An 11,227-nucleotide genomic window follows, 5' to 3' on the forward strand; every position below is an offset into this window, starting at 1 on the left:
CAACTGGGTCTCTGTTATCTATCTTCTTGATCAGGGTGATTTAAGCTACTCACTCTCTGGCTGGGAAGGTGAGCTATGAACTATCTGCTCCTAAATGTCCTTGGTTAGGGAAGATCAGCTCTCGTGATTTATCAGCAGGCTGTTCATTGCTCAGCCTTGTTAGCTATTTTGTCTCAGTTTCCCTCATTCCACTTGCCAAGGAATTTTACTAGCTTTTTACTATCCTGCCTCAAAAAATAACAAATTTAATAGTCTGTGGTCAGCACTGCAATAATAGTTTCTGTTTATCGAAGTCTATTAAATATTTTTTAGGTAAACCTAAATGGAATTGCAGCCTTAGAATCCATCCATCCATTTTAAAAAGCAACCAAATAATATACCTAAAAACAATAAAATACAAATTTGATTAAAAAGTTTTGAATAATTTCTTAGAACTTTATTATAGTTATTCTTATAGGGACTATAGAGAAGTTTTATACATTATATTCCACAGACACCTTTCTTAATGTCTACACTGAGTATTTTTGTCATAGGACCCTCCCACTGTGAAAGACCTCAGAAGTAGACATCAGCTCCTTTTGTCTCTTTTGCTCATGAGAATCACATGCTTTAGAACTGTGTATAGATTCTTTAAATACCAAAAGCAACAGTAAGAACAAAATCTTAGAGGGTGCTTACTATAAGGCAGACTCTATTCTAAGTGCTTAATGTATTAATTTGCCTATTCTTTAAAATGATTACATAACTTAAATATATCCCATCTTATGGATAGGGAATTTGAGGCCTAGAGAGATACCAGGTGTACCGGTTAATAATGTGGATTTTATAATCAAAGAAAACACAATAATTTCAAGAGAAACATCAAAAGTGTTTTATTCAAAGTAATGTCCATCACTAGCTACACATTTACCCATCTTTCAGGTAATTTGTGGATACCATCCCAATAGAACTTTTCTTAGTTTGATGCAAACCATTCAGAGACTCAATTTTCCACTTCTTTGTATGTTTTGAAGTGCTGCTCAGAAAGTGTGTGTGCCATCAATCGGAACAAGTGGTAATCTGAAGGAGCAAGGTCTGGTGAATACAGCGGGTGCTTAATACTTCCCAGGCAAGATCTTTTAACGCGTCTTTAACTGGTTTTGAAGTGTGTGACGGTGCATCATCATGAAGCAAAATTACTTTGCCGTGTCTTCTGGCACATTCTGGTCATTTCACGATCAAAGCGTGGTTCAAATTGATTATTTATTGTTCATAGCGATCAGTATTAATGGTTTCACCTGGTTTTAGAAGCTCATAATACACCACACCTTTCTGATCCCACCAAACACAGAGCATTTTCTTTTTTCTGAAGCGATTTTGACTTGCAGTCGATGTTGATGGTTGACCTGGATCAACCCATGATTTTGTGCATTTGGGATTCTCAAAATAAATCCACTTTCCACCACCATCACAATTCGATGCAAAAAAGACTTTCTTTGGTGCCGTTGAAGCAACACTTTACTGATGACTTTTTGGTTTTCCATTTGTCTTTCGTTCAGTTGATGTGGCACCCATTTTCCTTCCTTTAAAATCTTTCCCATTGCTTGTAAATGATTGGAAATTGTTTGCTGAGCAATGTTTAATCTTTTTGCAAGTTGTTTTTGAGTTTGACATGCATCTTCATCCAATAATTGTATCCAATCTTGTAATTGTTGGTCTTCAAACTTTTTCGGTTGACCAGGACATTCTTTGCCTTTCACAACGAGATCATCATTTTTAAAGCATTTAAACCAGCATTCACAAGTATATTGAGATGGAGCATGTTCACCATAAGCTTTCCGAAGTTAGCAGCACTTTTATTCAAAATAAAGTACTGAGTTAAAATTTCCCGCAAATGCTCTTTTTTTTGGCATGAAATTCAACATTTTTAAGTGTAAAAATATCTATGATGTTAACACCTTCAGAAAATTTGACATATGAAGTTTTAAAGCTTGCTGTCAATACAACAAAATAGCATACATATCAAATCACATATATATCAACATATGTATAACTCCATCTATTGAAAAAAAATCCACATTATTAACTGGTACATCTGGTAGAGTAACTTGCTCAAGGTTGCAAAGTTAGTAATTGTCAGAGTTGGGGTTCAAAATCTGTTGTCTGATATCAAAGTCTAAGTCCTTAAGCACATTTATGTCTCTTAATGTAATAACATTTCACAGTTGAGAAAAGGAAACTCAACAGAGATTTAATAGCTCGTTCAAGTCATATAGCCAACAAATAAAAAAGGTGATATTCAAACCCAGATAGAAGTGAACCCAGAGTTGGTACGTGTAATGACTACTCTGTGTTACCTCCTAATGAGTAAAAGCATGAGTGATAAAGATTTGCATAAAGGTCATTTAACTCATATTGAGGAAGTAATAAATTAGAAAGAGGTTGCATCCAGGTTGAATTTTGATGTGTTGCAATGTGAATGAAAGCCAGCCTGAGATAAGCAGGAGCACATGCACACGCACACACACGTGTGTGTGTATGTGTGTGTGTGTGTGTGGTGTGTGTGTATGTGTATGTGTGGTGTGTGTGTGTGTGGTGTGTGTGTGTGTATGTGTATGTGTGTGTGGTGTGTATGTGTATGTGTGGTGTGTGTGTGGTGTAAAAGAGAGAATGGAGGATTATTAGAGGACTTTTTTATGGGTCAGATTTGGAAGTGGCCTACATCATTTGCTCTGTATTCTTGTGGTCATTGCTTAGTCATATGGCCACACCAAACTTCAAGAACAGTTGGGAAATGTAGACCAACTCTGTGCCTAGGAGGAAAAGGAAACGGTTTTGGTGAAATTGCTGTTATCATATACGTATGTATACATATGGTATGTGTATATTCATTTTAGTAAATAATGCCAAATGTTTTCTAAAGTTGTATCAATATGCATACCAGCATTTCTCTACAACCTTAACAATATTTGTTATTGTCAGTTCTTATAATCTTGACTATGCTAATGGATGTGTAGTAGAGCTCATCATGATTTCACTTGGAATTTTTGTGATTAGTATATATCACATATCTCCCTTTGTAAGGTGTCTATTCAAGGCTCTTGTCCATTTTTCAATTGGGTTTCTTGTCTTTTGAAATTGATTATAGGATTTTTTTCTTTTTAAAAAATAATTTTTATTGTTGAGATTATAGGATTTCTGCAGAAGTTGCCTTTTACTCTTGTAGTATAGTTTGAAATCAGTTGGTGTGATATTTTCAACTTTGTTCTTCCTTCTCAATATTGTGTTAGCTATTTGGGGACTTTAGTGGTTCCATATAAATTTTAGGATTATTTGTTCTAGTTCTGTGAAAATGCCATTAGTATTTTTATAGAGATTGAATTAAATCTGGAGATTGCTTTTGGCAATATGGACATTTTAATTATATTAATTATTCTAATTCATGAGCACGGTATATTCTTCCATTTATTTATGTCTTCTATAATTTCTTTCAATAAAGTCATATAGTTTACAGAGTATAATTTTTTTTTACCTTTTTGGTTAAATTTATCCCTCGGTTTTCTTTTTCTTTCTTTTTTCTTGATATAGTTGAAAAATGCGATTGTTTTCTTAAATTTTTATTCCTATAGTTCATAATTACTATATGGATTGCAACCAATTTCCAACTATTAATTGTGTATCCTGCAACTTTACTGAATTTATTTATTAGTTCTAATGGTTTTTTGGTGGAATCTTTAGAGTTTTCTCTATGTAGTATAATGTTATCTGCAAATAGTGACAGTTTTACTTCTTCCTGTCCAACAGAAACCATAAGACTTATGAGAAAAATGGAAGTGAGGGCATAACATCAAAAATATTATCAGCTATACAGGAAAAAAAAGAGAGAGGAACCTAATAAAAAGAACAGTACATTGTTAAAAGTCAGATGGTTAAGAAATATATAAACACTGTAGTAAGCATGACACTTTACCTTGAAAAAGACATGACCTTTACTGGGATGTGGGTGTCAGAGATGTGGCAGCTTGTGAGTAATTGTGAAATGGTAGGAGAGGGTTATCTGAAATCAGACAGACAGTTGTCTCACCAGATGTGTGGCCCTTGCTTTGGTGTTGGCTCCTGATCTTTCACAAGCTTGAAATCCTTGGGCATGTTTTTTTTTGTTTTTTGTCTTTTTTTTTTTTTGCCTTTGAATTGTAGGTCCTTCAAGGTTTACAATGGATGTTTCTCTGACTCTGGGTCTGTTTTTGTTCATCAGTTTATGTTGTTGATTATTTTCCATAAATGAGTGAGATCATGTGATATTTATCTTTCTCTGACTGGCTTATTTCGCTTAGGATAATACTCTCCAGTTCCATCCATGCTGTTGCAAATAGTAAGAATTCCTTCTTTTTTACTGCAGTGTAGTATTCCATTGTATAGACATACCACAGTTTTTTAATCCACTCATCTGTTGATGGGCACTTAGGCAGCTTCCAAATCTTAGGTATGGTAAATTGTGCCACTATGAACATAGGGGTACATATATCCTTTCTGATTGGTGTTTCTAGTTTCTTGGGATAGATCGCTAGAAGTGGGATCACTGGGCCAAATGGGCTTATTATTATTTTTAATGGAAGCAAGTAGTTTCATCAGATGGATGTACCATAATTTTCATGAAGAAAATATATCAGGGGAATTTATCTCAAGTTGGAATCTGAATAATTATTATGGCAAATGGGTTTTGGAGCCTTTCTCAGATTTGGGTGTTTGGTCAAATATTTAATAATGGTTGGAATGGAGTTTGCATGGCATAATGAGTAATAATGGCTGATATTATAATATCTCAACTGGGGAGGAGTTTGTAGGCCTGACTAATGCTGAGATGTTCTTAGGTAACACAATCTGGAGTCCTTGCTTGTTTGCCAGTAGAAAGTTGTGCTTCTGTGAATACTTTAATATAATTTGCCTTTTTTTTTTTTTTGTTATAGGTTTCCTAGGAGAAAATAGACCATCATTCTCAATTCAGCCTGACCATCACAAAATATGTCCACATAGCTGTTGACTAAGTACTATTTTGTTTCAAGGATTTCTATATTCCTGAGTGACATATGTGTCCTTGACATTTTAGGACATTCCATATCTGGCACAGTGTGAGAATAGGGTACAGTTTCATCCCACTGATTATGTCACATGTTCCCTCTTCAATTATTTGGGAGAAATTTAAATTGCTAAAGGTTGTATTTTGATTCAGGTTAATTTCAAATCTCCTTGACCTGTCCGTGGAATAATAATAGATCCCATTCAGATGATATTCCTGTTGCGTTAGTGACGCAACAGTCGGAAGGAACTAACATAAGCCCTGATGTTACTCTTTGCCAGAGATGTCATATTCTTTGACTGGCTGACATTTTCTTCCCTCTAGGCATTATGCTTACTTGTGTCATTTTGCAATATTCAAATTCCTTTCAAGTTATTATTTTTTCATCATCTCTCAGAGACATAATAGTCCAAACTTGATGTTACTAGAGATGTTATTTTTCTTTTCTTTCAATTTTATTTTGTTTTGGTTTCAGGAATACAGCTTAGTGGTTAGATGACCATATACTTTATGTAGATGTTCTTATTTAGCCACATTTTTCATCAACCCATCAGCAGAGATTTTAGAGCTTGAGGTTGCTGTATTCCTCTCATCAAGTTATACAAAGATACCTTGTTTATGGAGGAATGAAAACTTAAGGACTACATTCTCCACAGGGATGGGAATCTGGAGTGTACTCAGGTGGGTGAGCCTAGAGCAGAAGATTAAGGTCATGGAGGGGCAGGTGAAGGTCAAATTAGAAGTGCTCAGGGTTCAGAAAGGAAGAAGTTTGAATGACTCAGATCCAGAGAACCCAAGTTTTGAAGACTCTGTTTGCAGCCCAAAGTAGAAACTGGTGAATATTATGGCTGGTAGGCCAATATTAGACTGGCTGTACCCAAATCTCTGATGTAGCTTTAAAACTAAAATAACTGCTAAAAACAAAATAAATAAAATAATAAAAACTGCTAGACTCCATAGCCATAGATTTTAATTCAGAGGGTTGATAACATGACACAGGAATTTAGATGATGTTACTTATGTCTCAAATAAGAATAGTGTTTGTTAAGGAAGTAGTTTGACATGGCTACTGAGTGATTTTGATGATCTTGAAGGAAGCCATGTGGAAGCAAGACTCTCAGAGATGTAGAAAGGGTAACAAGAAAAGCATTTTCTCTACCATCCTAACTCCCTGGAATGTTAGAAACCTCCTGTGCATGGGTCATATACAGCATCCATGCTCCACATACACAAAACTTCTGTGATTTCCTCAATATGCCCCTGTGACCCACTACATCTGTGAATGTCTTGCCTACCCCTGCTTTATCCACCCCCTCACCATTTTCACCTTTGGACTCTGTTGCTCAAATCTCATCTTCTTCAAATAGTCTTTCCTGATTATCTTAGCCCCTATTTCTTCTGGGGTCTCATTGTATTTGAAATCCATCACAAAATTACAAATGTTCGTTGTAGAGAAAATGTGAACAAATGGGAGAAATTAAAAATCAATCATAATATCACCATGCTAAACTAACCACTGTTATCATTCTAGTATAGGAGCTTTCAACTATTTCTATTTCTTGCTCTCATTCTTTATGGACCAAAATGTAATTCTAAAATTATAATTCATAGGTATGTATGTAATATGTGCATACATACATGTATGAGAGAATAATTTTTTTTCTGTGAGAAACATTAGCTTTTCTTTCTCTAAGCCACATCCATCTGGAACAGCCCTATTTACTAGATTTGGAAATCCTACATTTCAGTCATGAACTTAAGATTCCTCTTATGTAGTCCCCACCCTTACATAGGACTCTTTTTTTGGGCCTACATACCCACCCTTATGTTTTGATCTGCCAAATTTCTGAGAGATAAATTATGGAACTCGGTCTCAGAACAAAAAGACATGTTATCATGGGGAGAAGTCATATCTCTCATTTATTCCTACAGCAGCAATAGCAACAGCAAAACCCTACAAACCAATATCTCAGTGACTTGTCCTGGAACAAGTGTGCTCATGCATGCACACATACACTCATACTGTATGACATATAATGCATCTATATTACATATCCTGTTTTTAATATCATTATTTACTGCACAATATCTTATAAATATTTTTCTTTATAATTATATTTCCTCTACATATTTTAGAGGTTATGTAATATTGCACTGCATGAACACATAGATAATTTATTTAACCAATCTCTTATTAAACATTTAGTTGTTTTCAATTATAACACTTCCAAAGAACACCATAATAAGATCCTCATTCAAATATGAACACAATGAGGGCAGATATGTGTGTAAGTGATAAAATATGTATACTTATGTATTCTATATTTACATATTTATGAACATATCTAGCTTCTATATTCTTAGTATGTAGAACAGTGCTTGGGATGAAGAAGTCTCAATAAACATCCTATCTAATAATAGAGAAACATGGTAATTAACCATAACTTCGCTACCCTTCCCATTGGCTAATCAGCGAGATATGCAAATTAACTGCCAACCAAGATGGCGGCCAGCAGCCAGGCAGCTGAAGTGAAAAGGAGGCTTGCTTGCTCCAGTGATAGAGGAAGCCAAGGTTCCTTGCCTGCCGCTGCCGGCCTCTGAGCTGCAGTCTAAGAAACAATGTTGCAATTATAGAAGCTAAACAAACCCCAGAAACCTGCTTTCAGCCATCAGAGCTGGAGTTGCAACAGAGTTTCAATTATAGAACCCAAACAAACCCAGATACCTGCTTTCAGCACCCGAGGTCTCAGAGCTGGAGCCGAGCCTCAGAGCTAAAGCCGGCTCTCAGCTCCAGTGACAGCCATAGAAGGTCAATAAATCCCAGAATAAAAAAAAGAAAAAAAGGAGAGGTTGGGAGCTTCAGTAACCTGCCAGCCTGAAAACAGCCCTCAGCCCCTCACCCAGACTGGCCAGCACCCCAGTGGGGACCCCCACCCTGAAGGGGGTGCAACCAGCTGCAAACAGCCATCATCCCCTCATCCAGGCTAGCCAGGCACCCAAGTGAGACCCCCACCCTGACACCGTTCAGGGCAAACCAGCTGGCCCCCACCCGTGCACCAGGCCTCTATCCTATATAGTAAAAGGGTAATATGCAAACTGACCCTAACAGCAGAAGGACTGGGAATGACTGGTCACTATGACACACACTGACCACCAGGGGGCAGATGCTCAATGCAGGAGCTTCCCCCTGGTGGTCAGGGTGCTCTCACATGGGAGGAGCTCTGTTCAGCCACAAGCCAGGCTGATGGCTGCCAGTACAGCGGTGGTGGTGGGAGCCTCTCCTGCCTCCTCAGCAGCGCTAAGGATGTCCGACTGCAGTTTAAGCCTGCTCCCCGCTGGCAAGTGGACATCCCCTGAGGGCTGCCGGCCTGCCAGAGGGATGTCTGATTGCCATCTTAGGCCCAATCCCCTGGGGAGCAGGCCTAAGCCAGCAGGTGGTCATCCCCTGAGGGGTCCCAGACTGCAAGAGGGCACAGGCCAGGCTGAGGACACCCCCCCGCCCCAAGTGCACAAATTTTTGTGCACCGGGCCTCTAATTAGGTAAATAAAAGAATAAGTAAATCATTATTTCTGGAAGTAGAATTACTAGGTAAATCATTTTAGTTCCAAACTACTTGTTCCAAAATGTCACCTCCTCTAGCAGTGTGTGGCATTGCTGGTTTCTCCACATTCTTATCATTGTTAAGTTATTAAAAACAACAATATTTTTTTCTCATCACATTATATTGTGTTGTTCTTATGCCATGTATTATGTTCTGACTTTCATCCTTTGCATGATTTTAATAATGCTGTCAACTCTGTAGATCCTACTCATCCTGTCCTCAACCTCTAAATGTTGGATGGCCTTCATTCACTAGGATTACCCATCATAATGCTTCTATATGGTAATATCTCCAAAATTTTACCTCCAGCCCTGACCTTTCCCCTGAATTCCAGACTTGTTCATTTAACTGCCTACATAAGTTTCACTGCTCAGATGTTTCATTTCAGGGAGCTCTTCCATCATAACTTATTTAAATGTTTGCATCAGACTCTTTTTATCCCTTTGCTTCTTTATTTTTCTCCATAGCACTTGTTACTCAGCATTTTACTCTATATTTATTTATGATTTGCATGCCCCCCCCCCCCATATGTAAGTCTTAGAGGACAAAAGTTCTAGTTTCCATCTCCTGCTTTATCCAGAAGGCATAAAACAGTAACTGTCAAGTAGTAGGCAATCAATAAATATTTGTTGAAAGAATAGAATATATGAATGAATAAACTCCAAAATTTAAATTTCCTGAAAGCTTTGAAGTAATTTTCTCAGTTTGAGAGAAAGAATGGGCAAATCTTAAACATTCAATGTGACACAGCAGCTTTGTGGCACTTTCTTTTTTTTTTTTTTAAATATATTTTATTGATTTTTTACAGAGAGGAAGGGAGAGAGATAGAGAGTTAGAAACATCGATGAGAGAGAAACATCGATCAGCTGCCTCCTGCACATCTCCTACTGGGGATATGCCCGCAACTCAGGTACATGCCCTTGACCGGAATCGAACCTGGGACCTTTCAGTCCGCAGGCCGACGCTCTATCCACTGAGCCAAACCGGTTTCGGCTTGTGGCACTTTCTGATACTGTTTGCTGAAAATTCTATACACCCTGTAGCTCAGATCCCTTTAGGCCCACTGCTCCTTCAGATCCATGCTAATGGGTCAGCAACCCCCTTCGCCCACCCTAAAAGAGCTGAGATTGGGGTGAGAGGTATCTCTGGCCCACTGCTAAGAAGATGATGTAGGGGAGGAGATACGTTCCTCTATCCTCAAGGTTCTTTCATCTGGTCTTATAATCAAACTAGAAGCCCATTGCAGGAATAGTCCTGCAAGAATAGGGCTTCCTCGGGCCAGTCTTGTCACCAAGCCCCACCGCCCAGGGCTGCACATGGGGGTCCCGCCGCCCAGGGCCTCACATGGGGGTCCTGGCTGGAGGCAGGGCTTAGGTGGCACACGGGGGCCTGGATGGTGGCTTGCACTGGCCCGCCCTCCCTGCAGTATGCAAATTAGCCGCCATCTTTGTTGGTGGTTAATTTGCATATCACGCTGATTAGCCAATGGGAGGCATAGCGAAGATATGGTCAATTACCATGTTTGTCTTATAAGTACCGCTCGCTAACCGATTGCGCCACTGGAGCTCCGCATGTTTGTCTATTATTAGATAGGATAGACATGAGATAGATTAATAAAGCAACCAGATTTAATACATACATGAGGAAGTCAGAGTTCCCATATACCTGAGAGTTTTAAAGACAAAGAGGGAGAATGTGTTTATATGATATTCCAAGCTAGAGATGACGTAATGCACCTTGGGATGTTTCAAAGGTCATTGCAGGACGACAAGAAGAACAGAGGTTTAATAAATAAGAGTTTGCCCTGTCCTGTAGCTGGGTCTGAAAGTCTCTTATTATAGTAAGGTCCCTAATTCAAATTCCTCAAAATAGTTAAGGGGCAGGGGACAGAAGTTTTCCTTGAGCTTGCAGGGGTCATAAATGGTGATGGAAAATATAAAATAAAATAAATTCACTTACTTAATTAAATTTATTTTAGTCTTATTTAACTTAACCACACATAAAATTTCCTTTCTCAAGATTCCCTTTTCACAAACTTTCTGCAGCTTTCTGTATATCTTTTAGCACACAATCTTGTTCTCGCACTTCCTTAGAAATAATTAGGGCAAAATTACTTAATTTCCTTTAACAAAAACACATCTGTGTATTCCATGCCTGTCTTGAAAAGCCAAGTATATCCTATTTTTCTTATATATATAGTTGTCTTCCCTATTATAATTAATTTTTGTAGTGTGACTTATATCTATTAGAATTCTTAAGCTTTAGAAACTTTAATTTCTAGTGAAAACTAAGAAGTAAGAAATTATGAACTCTCTGTTACTCCAAACTCTAGCTGACAAGTTTATGAAGACATTCCATAATTCTAGAAATATATGTTTACTGACAGCACAATTTTTTAATGTGACACAGGACATGATCACGAATAGACATAAATATCTTTATTTTCTCTATAAGAAGCAAGATATAGATAAACTTGGACTTAGTAATTAATGTTTAACTATTTTACCTTATTTGGAAATGATTTAGACATTCTATGAACATCCATCATTTAACTTAAATGTCCAAACTT

The sequence above is a fragment of the Myotis myotis genome, unplaced genomic scaffold (genome assembly GCF_014108235.1).
Source record: "Myotis myotis isolate mMyoMyo1 unplaced genomic scaffold, mMyoMyo1.p scaffold_m19_p_11, whole genome shotgun sequence".
In the NCBI taxonomy this organism is placed as follows: Eukaryota; Metazoa; Chordata; class Mammalia; order Chiroptera; family Vespertilionidae; genus Myotis; species Myotis myotis.